The sequence below is a fragment of the Pseudophryne corroboree genome, chromosome 11 (assembly GCF_028390025.1).
Source record: "Pseudophryne corroboree isolate aPseCor3 chromosome 11, aPseCor3.hap2, whole genome shotgun sequence".
Lineage (NCBI taxonomy): Eukaryota > Metazoa > Chordata > Amphibia > Anura > Myobatrachidae > Pseudophryne > Pseudophryne corroboree.
This window is the reverse complement of record NC_086454.1, coordinates 277,887,583-277,906,939: the sequence shown is the minus strand read 5'-3', so window position 1 is coordinate 277,906,939 and position 19,357 is coordinate 277,887,583. Positions and strand designations below refer to the sequence as shown.

The following is a 19,357-nucleotide window of genomic DNA, read 5'->3' as shown; positions in this document are numbered from 1 at the left end:
AGGTCCACCATAGAGTATAACAGTTATTTCCTTTTTTTTCATTTTTTTTTTTAACTTCTGTTGTTTTTTTTTCTTTTCTTTAGTTCAAACTTCTTTACAAAGGAGAGAAAAACATGTCTGACATGCACAACACTCATGATCTTCGCCTCCTAGGCAAAAGCCTGTTGTGCTGATAGCAAAATCCTGTGCTACCGATTTAATGTGGACTTATATTGTAAAAAACAGGAAACTGATCAAACATTCACATCATGGGTCTAGTTCAGACCTGATCGCAGCAGCAAAATTGTTCTCTAATGGGCAAAACCATGTGCACTGCAGGGGGGGGGGGGGGGGGGGGCAGATATAGCATGTGCAGAGAAATTTAGATTTGGGTGGGTTATTTTGTTTCTGTGCAGGGTAAACACTGGCTGCTTTGTTTTTACACTGCAATTTAGATTTCAGTTTAGACACACCCCACCCAAATCTAACTCTCTCTACACATGTTATATCTGCCCCACCTGCACTGCACATAGGAGGTAATTCAGGGTTGACCACAGCAGCAAATTTGTTTGCAGTTGGGCAAAACCATGGCCCTCATTCTGAGTTGATCGCAGCAGCAAGTTTGTTTGCAATTGGGCAAAACCATGTGCACTGCAGGGGAGGGGGGGGGGGCAGATATAACATTTGCAGAGAGAGTTAGATTTGGGTAGGTTATTTTGTTTCTGTGCAGGGTAAATTCTGGCTGCTTTATTTTTACACTGCAATTTAGATTTCAGTTTGAATACACCCCACCCAAATCTAATTCTCTCTGCACATGTTATATCTGCCCCCCTGCATTGCATATGGGTGGTCATTCCGAGTTGTTCGCTCGGTAATTTTTCTCTATCGTCCTAGTGGATGCTGGGGTTCCTGAAAGGACCATGGGGAATAGCGGCTCCGCAGGAGACAGGGCACAAAAAGTAAAGCTTTCCGATCAGGTGGTGTGCACTGGCTCCTCCCCCTATGACCCTCCTCCAAGCCTCAGTTAGATTTTTGTGCCCGGCCGAGAAGGGTGCAATCTAGGTGGCTCTCCTAAACAGCTGCTTAGAAAAGTTTAGCTTAGGTTTTTTATTTTACAGTGAGTCCTGCTGGCAACAGGATCACTGCAACGAGGGACTTAGGGGAGAAGAAGTGAACTCACCTGCGTGCAGGATGGATTGGCTTCTTGGCTACTGGACATCAGCTCCAGAGGGACGATCACAGGTACAGCCTGGATGGTCACCGGAGCCTCGCCGCCGGCCCCCTTGCAGATGCTGAAACAAGAAGAGGTCCAGAATCGGCGGCAGAAGACTCCTCAGTCTTCTAAAGGTAGCGCACAGCACTGCAGCTGTGCGCCATTTTCCTCTCAGCACACTTCACACGGCAGTCACTGAGGGTGCAGGGCGCTGGGAGGGGAGCGCCCTGGGAGGCAAATGAAAACCTATTTGGCTAAAAAATACCTCACATATAGCCTCCGGGGGCTATATGGAGATATTTAACCCCTGCCAGAATCCACTAAAGAGCGGGAGACGAGCCCGCCGAAAAAGGGGCGGGGCCTATCTCCTCAGCACACAGCGCCATTTTCCTTACACAGCTCCGCTGGTCAGGACGGCTCCCAGGTCTCTCCCCTGCACTGCACTACAGAAACAGGGTAAAACAAGAGAGGGGGGGCAAAATAGTGGCAAAAATTATATTATAAAAGCAGCTATACAGGGAGCACTTATTATAAGCCTATCCCTGTCATATATAGCGCTTTGGTGTGTGCTGGCAAACTCTCCCTCTGTCTCCCCAAAGGGCTAGTGGGGTCCTGTCTTCGTTAAGAGCATTCCCTGTGTGTCTGCTGTGTGTCGGTACGTGTGTGTCGACATGTATGAGGACGATATTGGTGTGGAGGCGGAGCAATTGCCAAATATGGGGATGTCACCTCCTAGGGGGTCGACACCAGAATGGATGCCTTTATTTTTGGAATTACGGGATAGTGTCAACACGCTAAAGCAGTCGTTTGACGACATGAGACGGCCGGATAATCAATTAGTGCCTGTCCAGGCGCCTCAAACACCGTCAGGGGCTGTAAAACGCCCTTTGCCTCAGTCGGTCGACACAGACCCAGACACAGGCACTGATTCCAGTGGCGACGGTGACGAATCAACCGTATTTTCCAGTAGGGCCACACGTTATATGATTTTGGCAATGAAGGAGGCGTTACATTTAGCTGATACTACAGGTACCACTAAACAGGGTATTATGTGGGGTGTGAAAAAACTACCTATAGTTTTTCCTGAATCAGAAGAACTAAATGAGGTGTGTGATGAAGCGTGGGTTGCCCCCGATAAAAAGATGCTAATTTCAAAGAAGTTATTGGCTTTATACCCTTTCCCGCCAGAGGTTAGGGCGCGCTGGGAAACACCTCCTAGGGTGGACAAGGCGCTCACACGCTTATCTAAACAAGTGGCGTTACCCTCTCCTGAGACGGCCGCACTTAAAGATCCAGCAGATAGGAGGATGGAAAATATCCAAAAAAGTATATACACACATACAGGTGTTATACTACGACCAGCTATAGCGACAGCCTGGATGTGCAGTGCTGGAGTAGCTTGGTCAGAGTCCCTGATTGAAAATATTGATACCCTGGATAGGGACAATGTTTTACTGTCTTTAGAGCAAATAAAGGATGCATTTCTTTATATGCGTGATGCACAGAGGGATATCTGCACACTGGCATCACGGGTAAGTGCTATGTCCATTTCGGCCAGAAGAAGTTTATGGACGCGACAGTGGTCAGGCGATGCGGACTCAAAACGGCATATGGAAGTTTTGCCGTATAAAGGGGAGGAGTTATTTGGAGTCGGTCTATCAGATTTGGTGGCCACGGCTACAGCCGGGAAATCCACCTTTTTACCTCAAGTTACTCCCCAACAGAAAAAGACACCGACTTTTCAACCGCAGCCCTTTCGTTCCTTTAAAAACAAGAGAGCAAAGGGATATTCATATCTGCCACGAGGCAGAGGAAGGGGGAAGAGACAGCAACAGGCAGCTCCTTCCCAGGAACAGAAGCCCTCCCCCGCTTCTACAAAAGCCTCAGCATGACGCTGGGGCTTCTCAAGCGGACTCGGGGGCGGTGGGCGGTCGTCTCAAGAATTTCAGCGCACAGTGGGCTCACTCGCAGGTAGATCCCTGGATCCTGCAGATAATATCTCAGGGATACAGGTTGGAAATAGAGACAGATCCACCTCGCCGTTTCCTGAAGTCTGCTTTACCAACGTCCCCCTCCGAAAGGGAGACGGTCTTGGAAGCCATTCACAAGCTGTACTCTCAGCAGGTGATAGTCAAGGTACCTCTTCTACAACAAGGAAAGGGGTATTATTCCACTCTATTTGTGGTACCGAAGCCGGATGGCTCGGTAAGACCTATTCTAAATCTGAAGTCCTTGAACCTGTACATAAAGAAGTTCAAGATGGAGTCACTCAGAGCAGTGATAGCGAACCTGGAAGAAGGGGACTTTATGGTATCCTTGGACATCAAGGATGCGTACCTCCACGTTCCAATTTACCCCTCACACCAGGGGTACCTCAGGTTCGTCGTACAAAACTGTCACTATCAGTTTCAGACGCTGCCGTTCGGATTGTCCACGGCACCTCGGGTCTTTACAAAGGTAATGGCCGAGATGATGATTCTTCTTCGAAGAAAAGGCGTATTAATTATCCCATACTTGGACGATCTCCTGATAAGGGCAAGGTCCAGAGAACAGCTAGAGATGGGATTAGCACTGTCTCAAGAAGTGCTAAAACAGCACGGGTGGATTCTGAATATTCCAAAATCCCAGTTAATGCCAACAACTCGTCTGCTGTTCCTAGGGATGATTCTGGACACGGTTCAGAAAAAGGTTTTTCTCCCGGAGGAAAAAGCCAAGGAGTTATCCGAGCTTGTCAGGAACCTCCTAAAACCAGGAAAGGTGTCTGTACATCAATGCACAAGAGTCCTGGGAAAAATGGTGGCTTCTTACGAAGCAATTCCATTCGGCAGATTCCACGCAAGAATTTTCCAGAGGGATCTGTTGGACAAATGGTCAGGGTCGCATCTTCAGATGCACCAGCGGATAACCCTGTCTCCAAGGACAAGGGTATCTCTTCTGTGGTGGTTGCAGAGTGCTCATCTATTGGAGGGCCGCAGATTCGGCATACAGGATTGGATCCTGGTGACCAGGAGGCTGGGGAGCAGTCACACAAGGAAGAAACTTCCAGGGAGTGTGGACGAGCCTGGAAACGTCTCTTCACATAAACATTCTGGAACTAAGAGCAATCTACAATGCTCTAAGCCAGGCAGAACCTCTGCTTCAGGGAAAACCGGTGTTGATCCAGTCGGACAACATCACGGCAGTCGCCCATGTGAACAGACAGGGCGGCACAAGAAGCAGGAGTGCAATGGCAGAAGCTGCAAGGATTCTTCGCTGGGCAGAGAATCATGTGATAGCACTGTCAGCAGTGTTCATCCCGGGAGTGGACAACTGGGAAGCAGACTTCCTCAGCAGACACGACCTTCACCCGGGAGAGTGGGGACTTCATCCAGAAGTCTTCCACATGCTGGTAACCCGTTGGGAAAGACCAATGGTGGACATGATGGCGTCTCGCCTCAACAAAAAACTGGACAGGTATTGCGCCAGGTCAAGAGATCCGCAGGCAATAGCTGTGGACGCGCTGGTAACGCCTTGGGTGTACCAGTCGGTGTATGTGTTTCCTCCTCTGCCTCTCATACCAAAAGTATTGAGAATTATACGGCAAAGAGGCGTAAGAACGATACTAGTGGTTCCGGATTGGCCAAGAAGGACTTGGTACCCGGAACTTCAAGAGATGATCACGGAAGATCCGTGGCCTCTACCTCTAAGGAGGGACTTGCTTCAGCAGGGTCCCTGTCTGTTTCAAGACTTACCGCGGCTGCGTTTGACGGCATGGCGGTTGAACGCCGGATCCTAAAGGAAAAAGGCATGCCGGAAGAAGTCATTCCTACTTTGATTAAAGTAAGGAAGGAAGTAACCGTGCAACATTATCACCGCATTTGGCGAAAATATGTTGCGTGGTGCGAGGATCGGAGTGCTCCGACGGAGGAATTTCAACTGGGTCGATTCCTACATTTCCTGCAATCAGGATTGTCTATGGGTCTCAAATTGGGATCTATTAAGGTTCAAATTTCGGCCCTGTCGATTTTCTTCCAGAAAGAATTGGCTTCAGTCCCTGAAGTCCAGACTTTTGTTAAGGGAGTGCTGCATATACAGCCTCCTGTGGTGCCTCCAGTGGCACCGTGGGATCTAAATGTGGTTTTGGACTTTCTAAAATCTCATTGGTTTGAACCACTAAAAAATGTGGATTTGAAATATCTCACATGGAAAGTGACCATGCTACTAGCCCTGGCTTCGGCCAGGAGAGTGTCAGAACTGGCAGCTTTATCTTACAAAAGCCCATATCTGATTTTCCATTCGGACAGGGCGGAACTGCGGACTCGTCCGCATTTTCTCCCTAAGGTGGTGTCAGCATTTCATCTGAACCAGCCTATTGTAGTGCCTGCGGCTACAAGTGACTTGGAGGACTCCAAGTTACTGGACGTTGTCAGAGCATTGAAAATATATATTGCAAGGACAGCTGGAGTCAGAAAATCTGACTCGTTGTTTATATTGTATGCACCCAACAAGATGGGTGCTCCTGCGTCTAAGCAGACGATTGCTCGTTGGATCTGTAGCACAATCCAACTTGCACATTCTGTGGCAGGCCTGCCACAGCCTAAATCTGTAAAGGCCCACTCCACAAGGAAGGTGGGCTCATCTTGGGCGGCTGCCCGAGGGGTCTCGGCATTACAACTTTGCCGAGCAGCTACGTGGTCAGGGGAGAACACGTTTGTAAAATTTTACAAATTTGATACTCTGGCTAAGGAGGACCTGGAGTTCTCTCATTCGGTGCTGCAGAGTCATCCGCACTCTCCCGCCCGTTTGGGAGCTTTGGTATAATCCCCATGGTCCTTTCAGGAACCCCAGCATCCACTAGGACGATAGAGAAAATAAGAATTTACTTACCGATAATTCTATTTCTCGGAGTCCGTAGTGGATGCTGGGCGCCCATCCCAAGTGCGGATTATCTGCAATAATTGTACATGGTTATTGTTAACTAATTCGGGTTATTGTTTAGGAAGCCATCTTTCAGAGGCTCCTCTGTTATCATACTGTTAACTGGGTTTGATCACAAGTTGTACGGTGTGATTGGTGTGGCTGGTATGAGTCTTACCCGGGATTCAAAATTCCTCCCTTATTGTGTACGCTCGTCCGGGCACAGTACCTAACTGAGGCTTGGAGGAGGGTCATAGGGGGAGGAGCCAGTGCACACCACCTGATCGGAAAGCTTTACTTTTTGTGCCCTGTCTCCTGCGGAGCCGCTATTCCCCATGGTCCTTTCAGGAACCCCAGCATCCACTACGGACTCCGAGAAATAGAATTATCGGTAAGTAAATTCTTATTTTTTCGCATCGCAGCGATTTTCCGCTTATTGCGCATGCGCAATGTTCGCACTGCGACTGCGCCAAGTAAATTTGCTATGAAGATTGGTATTTTACTCACGGCATTACAAGGTTTTTTCTTCGTTCTGGTGATCGTAATGTGAGTGACAGGAAGTGAGTGTTTCTGGGCGGAAACTGGCCGTTTTATGGGAGTGTGTGAAAAAACGCAACCGTTTCTGGGAAAAATGCGGGAGTGGCTGGAGAAACGGAGGAGTGTCTGGGCGAACGCTGGGTGTGTTTGTGACGTCAAACCAGGAACGACAAGCACTGAACTGATCGCACTGGAAGAGTAAGTCACGAGCTACTCAGAAACTGCAAAGAAATTTCTATTCGCAATTTTGAGAACCTTTCGTTCGCAATTTTGCTAAGCTAAGATTCACTCCCAGTAGGCGTCGGCTTAGCGTGTGCAATGCTGCTAAAAGCAGCTTGCGAGCGAACAACTCGGAATGAGGGCCATGGTTTTGCCCAACTGCTAACAAATTTGCTGCTGCAATCAACTCTGAATTAGGCCCATAGTTTTGCCCATTATAGAACAATTTTGCTGCTGTGATCAGGTCTGAATTAGGCTCTATGTTTTAAATGATGCTCATTTGTGCTAACAATCAAATAAAAAATAAATAAATAAATAAATAATAAAAAAATACTAATTACCATTACACATCTCCAGTCTCTCCTCTAAAATGTACAAGTTCAATGCTTTAAGTCAAAGTCTCCCAAACTCCACTATTACAGTCCAGGTTCGCAGGACGTGAGTGTTGCCAGCCAAAATCTGATGTTTTTTTAAAGGGACAGTCATTTACAAGGCAAAACTATCTCTTATAAATGATTGCCCCTTTAAAAAACGTCCAAATATGGCCAACAAGCTGCACATCTAGCTAATTCGGATGCTATTGCTATTCATCCGGCCCCTGGACTATAATGGTGAAGTTTGGGTAACTGGGTAAGTCTTTCTGATACTTTATTGTGCCGGTACTGCTATATTCTCATTTTGGCACATTAATACAGCTACAGCAGGTATTAAAATATTTCAGGTGGAAATACTAAGCATGTCAACAATTTGTTCAAAAATTTTAGCAGAAGAGAGAAAATAAAACCAAGGAAAATGTCACTGGTTGTGATTTTCTTCAGTGACTTTTCCCATCCACTGAGAGATGGATGAGTCGATTCACTCATCTCAGTGGAGCTAGGAGATTTTCTTAAATCCTTCCCTTAATTCTGTTTCATCCCAGGTTGCTCCCTATGAAAGCTGTATTTCCTTTACTTTTGCTGGTGGATTTGCAAAACATTAACCTATTTCAAAAGCTTTAAAGTTCTCATAAAATGCTAAAAGGAACTTGGTTTGGAAATAAAATAATTCTGCCTACATGCCTTGAACTCAGTGCCTTTAATGTTACATTGACTCGGAAGGCTAAAATCTCATTTTGTGTCTCATATCAAGACACCTGCAGATACAGTATATCTAAGCTTTTAATGATAAAAAAAACTCACAAAAAATCTAAAGATACTGCATATAATTGGCTAATTCAGAGCTGAATGCAAGCCAGTTTAGCGGATATACTTGTTTTTGCACAGCACACACCCCAGAGCCAAGCGTACATAACTAATGGTGATACTGTATGAGGGCATAAGCATCAATGCTTGGAGAGAGATACAGTTTTGAGAGATAAATGGGTCTATGCACTAAGCCTTGAACAAAGATAATGTGAACAGACCTAAAGTACCAACCAATCAGCTCCTGTCATTTTTCAAACACAACCTGTAACATGGCAGTTAGGAGTTGATTGGCTGGTAGTGTATCCGCGTCTATTTTATTTCACTCCAAGGCTTAGTGAATAGACCCAAATGTACCAACCCGTCAGCTCCTTTTATAATATAGGCTGTGTTTGAAAATTGACCGGAGCTGATTGGTGGGTAATTTATCTCTCCACTTTGTCTCTATCCAAGCACATATGCCCCTTGGAGTTGTACGCAATCCAGACTCCCCTAGTGACTGAAGGGGTGTAGGTGTTCGCATGTAGGTGTTCGCACATAGACTACATACTGAGAGCCGGTGTCAAGGGCGTGTTGATGGAATTGCATCAACAATTTCCATCAACAATTTCCTTATAAAGGGAGACATTGAGCATGCTCAATAGAAGGATAGTAGGTTCTCTACACTCTCCCAATCAACCTTATCAATAGAGTCTACCCTGGCATCTCGTGTTCCCCTGAATGCTTCTTACCTGTGTCTGAGTGGGGGAGGAGGAGAGCAGCAGGTAGAAGGGGGGACAGTCAGTGATGCTGCTGGTTGCTGCTTCTATATTTCAATAAAAAGAGGGAATTATTTCACTGGTCTGTGACATTACAGTTTCAGTCCACTCTCCCAGGTAAATTACTGTCATTAACACATCACCTAATCCTCATTTTCTACCAATGAGAAAACGGGTTTTGTTTCATTCTAATCCACAGAGCAGCAAATGTGCTGCGCAGGGTAACTGGTTCAAATAAAACTGCTAAATCAGTGTAATGATGTCAGACAGTAATTTTTTTAGGATCACCCAAAATTCTTCTTCTTTGTGCAATTGAGTTGGGATCGAAATGCCGGCGGTATCCATGCCAGTGGTCAGAATACCAACCACAGCATCCCAAAGTGCAGAATCCCGAAATGGAAAGGTAAGTATACTTGTCTCCTCCAATGGCCCCCTAACCGTCCTTTCTTTCAGCCTAAACCTAACCCTCCCAACTCCACAGCCTAACCCTAACCCTTCCCAGGGGTGCCTAAACCGAACTCTCCTCCACACTGCTTAAACGTAACCCCCCTGGCTCGCAGCCTGACCCTACCCCCCACCCCTAAACTTAAACACACCCCACCCACGGCCCACCTGTCAGTCTGGTCAGCTGATGCTCAGGCTTGTGATCCTATTTGGGATGCCGGTGTCGGCATTCTCAATAGTTTAGGTATTCAGGCTGCATTATTTTGTCCTGACTGGATCCCATGCAATCACCCCAGTGGTAGATTCAGCCCTACCTTGGAGTAGATTTTTTTCCCCCTCCATAATAATTTGTTAAAAATTACTTAAATACACAAAGCATAGTAATGTAATGTGAGCAAGGACTATGATAAATCTGAAGTGACAGCTCTATGTTGGGTGGTGGACAAAGCAAACCCCATACTCTAGGTGGCTTACTTACAGTATGTAATCATTGGAGCTCTCTGGAGAAGGCAGGCACTAGTATGTTAAGAGAGTGAGTTGGGGTCATGACTGGAGTGTTTGGCAGTACCTGAGCCTTTAAACAAATTGCCACAATAGCTCCTGGTGTGGGAGAGAAAGAAGAATAAAGAAGGAGGCTGTTACGGAAATAATTGGAAGATGTGGGTTTCCACTGATCTCTTGTGGATGTGTGCATTACTGAGTCTGAGCTGGTCACATTGGTGTTACCTAGCTGTTATGTGAATGAGTGCATCAGAGCTCCAAGAGGGAGGTTGCAGAGAGTTGAAAAATAAATGTGAGTGGTTACAGGGTAGGGTGATGCTGCCCTTACTAGGAAGGGGGGTAAATGTAATAGGGTCTGAGTTGCTGGAGGTGCTCGACTTCGGGTGAGAATACCTGTATTTTTAAAGTGGCAACCATTTGCAAGGCAAAACCAACCTGTGCTAATTAAGATAGAAAACCAGAACACAGGGGTCGGCGCACATCTCTAGTAAGAAGACATATAATGCCATCTTCAGATGGTATTATGATTCTCAAAAAAAAAAATAGAAACACCATTCCTGCACAGTCCCCATTAAGTCCAGTTTGGGTTGCAGGATAAGAGAGGAGAAATGAAAAGGCAGAGAAATCAGTGACTTCACTTGTCATGTACAGTAGCTAAAAACAGAGAAAACAAAACTACAGTATGGCTTCCTTCAGCTACAATGCTGTAAAAAAAACAATATTTTTGTTTATTAAACAGACCCCTTAAAGATAGAAAGTTGGGCTCCTGTTTGCAAATTCACCCACAGGGACTGGAGACAAGAGTCATTATGTTTATTTCAGTGGTTAAAAATGTCTTGGGGCACAAAAACTGCAAGTAAACCACTGTATACATAAACACCCCATATTGTGCAGATGATTGTTGAACAGGATTAGTAATCAGAATCAGCTTTATTGGCCAGGTATACTTACGTATACTAGGAATTTGTCTTCGGTTTGCTATACAACAGCCAAGTAGGTAACAGGTAAGCAGGTGTGTGTGTGTGTGTGTGTGTGTGTGTGTGTGTGTGTGTGTGTGTGTGTGTGTGGGGGGCAAGTAAAGTTACACAGATAGGTATACCGTAGGGACACAAGTTAGTTACATGTACGTCTAGTCAGTCAATGTTCAGGAGTTCAGCAGGCGGACAGCTTGGGGAAAGAAACTTTTGAGGCTTCTGGTGGATCTGGCGGGGACAGCCCTGTAACGCCTGCCTGAAGGAAGCAAGTTAAACATGCTGTGGCCGGGGTGTAGCTGGTCTTTTACTATCTTCATTGCCCGCTTTTTAGCTCTGGACAAGTACAGGTCCTGGACTGAGGGAAGGTCGGCCCCGATGATCTTCTCTGCGGTTCTGACCACCTTTTGGAGCCTGCATATGTCCCTCGCGCTGGCGGAGCTGTACCATACGAGTATCGAGGAGCACAGTACCGACTCCACAATCGCGGAGTAGAAGAGGAGCAGGAGCTTCTGTGGGATGTTGAACTTCCTTAGTTGCCTGAGGAAGAACAACCTCTGCTGCGCTTTCCCAACAGTGGCGTCAGTGTTGGACCCCCATTTAAGGTCCCTGGAGATTGTGGTCCCTAGAAACTTGAAGGAGTCCACTAGCGATACCATACTGTCAGCAATTGTTAGCGGAGGTGCACTAGATGACTTCTTCCTGAAGTCCACTATCATCTCGACAGTTTTGAGGGGGTTGAGGTCAAGGTTGTTGTGGATGCACCACTGGGCCAGCCGGTCTACTTCCCGTCTATAGGCCGATTCGTCCCCATCCTTGATGAGGCCGATGACGGTGGTGTCATCGGCGAATTTGATGATCCTTACTGATTGCGCCTCTGAGGTACAGTCATTTGTGTACAGGGAGAAGAGCAGGGGTGAGAGGACACAGCCCTGAGGGGCCCCTGTACTGATGGACCGTGCTTGAGAGGTGAATTCCCCCGCTTTCACCACCTGTGTCCTATCTGTCAGGAGTATATTATCCAGGAACAGGTAGCTTCTGGGACCCCTAGGCGAAGTAATTTGGGGTGGAGGATGCTGGGGACGATTGTATTGAAGGCCGAGCTGAAATCGACAAACAGGACCCTCGCGTAGGTACCGGGAATGTCTAGGTGCTGTAGAATGTAGTGCAGGCCCAGGTTGACTGCATCCTCGACACACCGATTCGAGCGATAGGCGAACTGCAGGGGGTCCAGTTGGGGGCCAGTCACAGTTTTCAGGTGATTCAAAACCAGACGCTCAAACGTTTTCATGACCACAGACGTCAGTGCTATCGGCCTGTAGTCGTTCAGGTTCGTGATAGTGGGTTTCTTGGGGACCGGGACTATAGTAGACCTTTTGAGGCAGGAAGGGACTTTCTGTAGCTCCAGCGATTTATTGAAGATCTTGGTGAATATGGGGGCGAGCTGACCCGCACATGCTCTTAGGGCAGATGGTGACACTCCGTCAGGACCCGGAGCTTTCCTGGTTTTGGTCCTTTTGAACAATGCCTCCACCTCTTCTTGGGTGACTTGCAGTGCCTGGGGTTGGCCGTCGGTGTTCGGGGCATCGTAGAGGTGATTGTTTGGGTTGCAGGGGACTTCTTTTGCGAACCTGCAATAAAAGTGGTTCAGTTCATCTGCAAGGTCTTGGTGCATGGCGGTGGACTTTGATGTTTTCCTATAGTTGGTTATGGATTGCATTCCTTTCCATACAGATACGGGGTCATTGGTGGAGAGATCGTTTGTCAGCTTGTCCGAGAACCGCTTTTTTGCTAGCCTAATTCCTTTAGTCTAGCAATACAAAGATTGATGGGTTGTTTAGTTATGCAGTACAAAGTACAACACTCAATACTGTACTGTTTGTTTTATTGTTGATAACAGAAATACTGGAATAAATTGTGGATTCAGAGGATGCATAGGCTGCGGGGTCAAGGCGTGAGGGTTAGGTCACCATCTATCTCCAAAAGCTCTCACTCTATTCTACAAAGTACAGTGGGCATCTAAGTAGCACCAGGTCTCTACTCAAATACTATTATGCAGCCCATTGATGCATTGTTCCATCTCTGATTGACAGATTTTGTTTTTAAAACAACATACCGTTAATACACTGTTCTGGAAATCCTTATATAATAATCAACACAATTTTTAAAAAATCCTAATACACTGACGCGTTTCATCAAGACTGTCTCAAGGCTCAACCTATGCTTTATTATTAGTGATCCGATTGCTATATTGCTTCTGGATGCTGGATGTCGCATCTTGTAATGTTTTATCTTATTAGTAATTAGATCACATATCTAAGCTTTCGTTATTGAAACTATGCTGTCATATGTGCAGCCTTATTGTTCTTATTTCCTTTTTTAGTTCATAAATTCATGTATTTGTTAATAATTGTTTAAATTCAAGCTACAGTAGTCTCATTTTCTATCTTAGAAGACCTACAGTACACACAAAAATAAAACAGTATATACATTTTTATGATTAATTTTGATTTAAAGTGTGGATTATTATACAGGTTGAGTATCCCATATCCAAATATTCCGAAGTATGGAATATTCCGAAATGCAATTTTTTTTGAATGAGACTGAGATAGTGACACCTTTGTTTCCTGATGGCTCGATGTACACAAACTTTGTTTAATACACAAAGTTATAAAAAATATTGGCTAAAATGACCTTCAGGCTGTGTGTATAAGGTTTATATGAAACATAATGCATTCTGTGCTTAGACTTAGGTCTCATCACCATTATATCTCATTATGGTATGCAATTATTCCAAAATACGGAAAAATCCGATATCCAAAATACTTCTGGTCCCAAGCATTTTGGATAAGGGATACTAAAACCTCTATAGCCACTTGCAGAAATGTGTAATATGTTGTTTGTTCTTTATAATTTATGAGATAAAATCGCAATCTTATCACTTGCAGCAGGTCCGGAGTACTATATATACTGTCCTATATAATTAAGAATATTTTTAAAGTTGGCACTGGGGAGTGCATTGTGGCACTGTCCATTTATTCTTCACATTTTTTTTTTCATTTACATTTATGACAAAATCACTGAATGCATGCCCGACAGTGATCCTAAATCATAGTGATACGCTGTAACGCTGTAACCAGTTGTGTTAATGTTAACATTTATGTGACCCTTGTCCCACATTAATAGTCAATATAAGGCTGCACGTTTGTGCATGGTAGGATGTGAAGATAACATTTTACCTGTTCCTGTGGGTTCTATTCAGACTGACATGCAGAAATGGGTTGTTACTGGGAAAGTCATAACACAGTTGGCCTTGAGAACATAGATGGAAATAGATGGATTTGATATGATATTATTTAGTCATAATCATAAATAGACTAATACATTACTGCCTCTACTGCTAATAAAGTAGAGAATCAATGTATGGATGCTATATGGTTTGCAGATATTTCTGGGGAGACACCAGCCCTAATCCCAAGGGAGATAAAAGGTTGTAATGTGCACGTGTGACATATCTTGGACTTTGTAACTGGTGCTTATAGGGATGGAGTTGTTCAGTGCCCACGTACTTAAATCTGGGTGTCTGATTTGGACAGAAAGGGCATACACTAATGCATTTGCAGCTGTAATCCCATCAGAGCCACCTTAATGCACAGTATGGGCACACTGGGTAGCTGTTCAGTGCCCCACAATTCTAGGGGACTTCACGCAGGGGCCTGCTGTGCTGGGAGGAATCTGCCCCCCCATGCTGGTGTATCCAGAGCTTCTAGAGAGGCCGGCAGAGAATATTGCTCAGCTGCTATCATTATGAATTACACACAGTCAGAATAGCCATGCAGCATTATTTTCCTTTCTACTAGTCTGCAGCCAGATGTCTATGGCTGTCAGTATGCTCACTGGTGGATGGTTGGCGCTGTCAACCAATCAGAGTGCTGACTGCAATTTACTGTATTGAAGCATGTGGAGCGATAGCGTGGGACTGCAGGAAGGGTAAGTTATGGGGGTTTATTTACATTTATTCCCATGCATGGGTCGGTATGGGCCCCAGTGCATTGCTTTGTCCAGGGCCTGCAAAGCTATTAAGATGGCCCTGGATACAGTACTGTTAAGACACATGCTCAGTCGGCCAATAATCGCTCAACTGCATCATCTGCAAAGACATTAGCATAGTGTACAACTATGAATCAGGCCCAATGACTGAACTCTTGCATATGGGTCATATCATTTTCTTTAGTGCAAATTTGGCTTATTCGGGCTGCTCATTTCTTATTTACTTTTTTGCCAACGTTACAGTAGATCACAATCTGGAATAAGTACAAAAAGGGCTATTAATTTAGTCCTTTGCCAATACCTGCGCATAAATTGTTGGATTATGTTACTCTTTACTTCCTTTTTCAAAAGAATTTATGCATCATGCCCAGACAAAATTCAGTCGCAATTGAACTAAAGTACAATGTAATATTTGAAAGGCAGCCTACTTAAAAAAAGAATTCCAATTACATGACACTTTTATAACACAGACGGTTTTTATATGCTATTACAGTAAATAATAAAGATATACTGTGAATCTTACAGAACACTTTGTTTTTGTGAAAAATAGGCATTTAAAAGCACTGACAAATTTTAATTGAAATTACTATACAGTATGTTACCCTCACTTCAACAGCCACCATCAAAATGAATGAAAAGGTTGTAAAATGCACAATTTGCTGTCACACTTGCAATAAGCTCCATTTGTTTATTTTTTTTCTATTAAAAATGTGTTTAAAGAACTGAGAAATTTCCGCCAGTGTACATTGTAGACCAGGGGCATAGCCAGAACTTTATGGGCCCCACAGCAACATTTTGAAAGGGCCCCTGTCCCAGTGCTTCTAGAACGATACTTTGACGCAGCAGATGTTAATGTTATGCCCTATATTAGTGCCCTAATTTATTTTATGAACAATAGTATTGTCTTAGTTCACGTTATGTCACATTTTAGGGCTGCCAGTACACATTATGCCACACAGTACTCCAATTCACATTATAACATACAGTATCTCCCAGTTCATATAATGTTACATTACAGTTTCCCCAGTTAATATTATGCAGCACTATAGTGCGGTCACTTCATATTGTGCCGCATTACAGTTCTCCAGTTCATATTATGTAACATTATAGGGTCCTCCAGTACTTTGTCTACCACACCACAATGAGCAGGTCCAGGGGCATAACTAGATATATTGAAGGCAAGGCAAAAGTTTGTAAGGGCCTCTATGTGCCTCCCCCCCAATAGTGAATAATGTATATAGCACATGTAACGTTGACAGGATAGGTGGCCTCTCTTAACTCTGGGTCCCATAGCAGCTGCACTCCCTGCACCTATGGTAGCTGCACCCTTGCTGTAGACCACTTTGGAATGATATTTTCAGTAGTTTAATGAAGAATTGAGAAATTTCAAAAGACCAAACTTGCTACACTTGAAATAAAGTTAAGGGGAGAATTCAATTGTGGGCGAAGGGAACTAACTGCCGTTGCCATGCAATGGCAGCCTGCTACACAGCTTTTGCACTCCTCTTTGCTTAAAAGTGCTCACTACCCACATTTGAGAGAGATCACGCCACTGTGAAGTGCGTCCATGGCTGCCCGCCAAGCTTCAGATACCCCACTGCCACCCGGGGCGCTATAGTGCTCAGCGCTGCCAGGCAAAACTGCGCATACGCAAATCAATCCCATGAATCCCGGGATTGGAGGCTCCAATCCCAGGATTCAAATCCCAGCATTTTTGGGACAGAATCCTGGTATCCTGCTGAGGCCCGATCACGGGATTTGCCTTCCTAGAACCAATGTCCTATACATAGGGCACTAAATAATTTTGTAAGTGGAACCTGAGTTGTAAAAAAAATTGCAGAATGATGTTTAGAATGTTTGTCTGAGTAATATTTTCAATAAATATTTAGAAAATATAAATTTCATATTACGGGTTTTAATAGGTTAAATTGGCTCAATAAGATTTGATGCCTGATTCTTGGACCAACTTGGCAACATCTGCAGCTGGATCTCACTGAGGCCCAGATTTATCAAGCCTTGGGGAGTGATAAATTGCACTGTGATAAAGTACCAACCAATCAGCTTCTAACTGTCCTTTTTCAAGCACAGCCTGTACATTGACAGTTAGGAGCTGTTTGGCTGGTACTTTATCTCCGTGCAATTTATCACTCTCCAAGGCTTGATAAATCTGTGCCTGAGTTCTGCTGTGTTTAACTTCTTTTGCAGAAAAAAGGAATATAGCGTATACCACTGGTGCTAGGTCCTTATAGATGACCCCTTATTTTGAGGTGTAGTGATAACCTTACTCATAAACCACTGGGATAGTACCCACATAAAACCGGTATATAAAGGTTAAAGATTTATTAGTACATCATGTTACAAACACACATAAATAGAACACATTAAAAATACAAATTCATATCCAACAAAATGAACCATAGATGGAAGAAGCACATGGAGATCTACAGTGTTCAAATAAAGTGACTAGTGCATACGCAGGGAAGGAGATTCTCACCATATCCCGGGGGTGCGGTGGGCTAGCTTGTTAGTTAGCAAAAGCGGTCCAAGGCTGAATAGCCTGGAACCACTGCAAGAGATGTTATCAGCATATAGGCACCAGAGTCTTTCCATATGTAACTCCTCCATCCAAACAACGCGTTTCGGTCCTTCTGTAGACCTTTTTCAAGAATGGATATGGAGTTGTCTCAAAACGGTCCTTATATACCCCTCCTAGATACTTTACTCAAATGGAATAATTAATTACATTACCGACGCCGCACTTCCGGACTCTCATACCGGAAGTTGTATTCATGCGTTCCAGTGACCACATCCTGTTGATGTTATACTGCGCTGCTCCGTTTTTGCGTTCCACAGTGTTTATACCGATGTAAACTGGATGTTCGGTATGGTATTGTGTGCGCTTATCCATCTAAGGCGACAATCATCTTCATATGAAAAATGAATGCAATACATTAATGCTCCGTAGTGTCCGCAAGCTACGTCGGCCATTTAACTTCAGGGATCCAAGTTTTCTTTTGCCCATATCTGAAATGATTATACTCAAAAGTAATCGGGTAGGTACTCCATCGGCCATTTTAATTCAGGGATCGGATATTCATTGCCCATAGATGAGACAGTATGAGGACACCCACACCTGACCAAACTAGGTGGTACTTTATATTCCCATCCTGTCCAGCCCTATTACCCGGGTGGGGTGTCCCCCCCCCCCCTTCCCATTTAGTGGATCACCAAGGCGGCTTTGTCCTGTTCACTGCACAATACTTAGATCGTAATACCCTTTTTTCATGTTTAACTTCTTTACTATTCCAGGAATACCTGCTTCTTCAAAGTCCAAAAGAACCCTTCCAAAGATGCTGGGAGGACCTCCCATTATCAGACTGAGTATGGAAGAGCCAAAGCTTGACAATACAGTGGACCGCACAAGGGCAAAAGGAGAGGCAATATCTGGATTTTCCACTCTCCAATGCCCAGACTATGAATCATAAAAGTGTCAATCTAACCCAAGAGACCATTGATTAAGTGCTCAGAGTTAGATCCATTTACAAAGTTAAGTAGCAGCTGTACAGTGGATGGAGGAGGGGGTTCCAGTAACAACTGAATTGCAAAGGCTGGCTCACCTAATCGCAGAACAATCTTTTACAAATAAACATACTAATATATTGTGTAAACATTCCAAAATAATTTATTCCCTGCATCCATAGTGTATTGGGAGCATACGATCCCTGGTGATCACTGCCTGTTGTTTTTTTTTCTCCTTATTCACTCCTGGAGAATAGTTTCAGCGTGTTTACTGATTAGTTCATTCTTCTTTATCAAACTAATTATGCACTATATTAGGCAGAGAGAAAAAAAACCTTAGCACAATAAATTGTTGCACCTGCCAGCCGTCTTCCTCCCAATCCCCAGTCTTGTCGATTAGACTTCAATTTATTAAATATGTATTTCTGACTTTCTTTGAAGTGTTTATTACACCGTTCATTAACTACAAGTCTGCAAGAAGAACTCCTAACAATTATTGTCACCTGTGAAGACAGTGTCAGAATATATGGTTTTAAGTAACTAATAAACTGCCAGTTACTTCTCTAACAAGTTCTGCAGTGCATCATGGGGAAGATGTACTAAGCCTCGGAAAGTGAGAGAGAGATAAAGTACCAGCAAATCAGCTCCTAACTGTCATGTTATAGGCGGTGTTTGAAAAAATGACAGGGGTAGTTTGGTTTATCTCTCACCACTTTTTCTCTCTCCAAAGGTTTATTACATCGGCCCGCAAGGTGGTTCATTTATCAAGCAGTGAAAAGAATGGAAAAGTGGACCAGTAGAGAAGTTACCCATAGCAACCAATCGGCTTTAAGGATGCATATATTAAGTACATTCTATAAAAGCATAGGTCAATGTTGATTAGTTGCTATGGGCAACTTTTTCACTGGTTGATTCAGTACATCATCCCCCATCTCTCTTAGTTTAGTAGCTAGAGGAATATTTATTTATATAGCGCACACATATTCCGCAGCGCTTTACAGAGAATATTTGGCCAGTATAAAGTCTAAGGGGTCTACTTACTAAGCTTTGGATGGCGATAAAATGGACGGAGATAAAGTAGCTGCCAAT

At 44.3% G+C, this 19,357-nt stretch overlaps 1 long non-coding RNA gene across 1 annotated transcript in view; it reads left to right on the top strand.

Moving 5' to 3' along the window:
* Positions 1 to 18,698, top strand: part of LOC134969444 (uncharacterized) — a 64,900-nt gene extending 46,202 nt beyond the window's left edge. Inside the window, exon 2 of the long non-coding RNA XR_010189488.1 lies at positions 18,059 to 18,698. This is a non-coding gene — a long non-coding RNA (uncharacterized LOC134969444). The remainder of the gene's footprint in view (positions 1 to 18,058) is intronic.
* Positions 18,699 to 19,357: the final 659 nt, after the last annotated feature.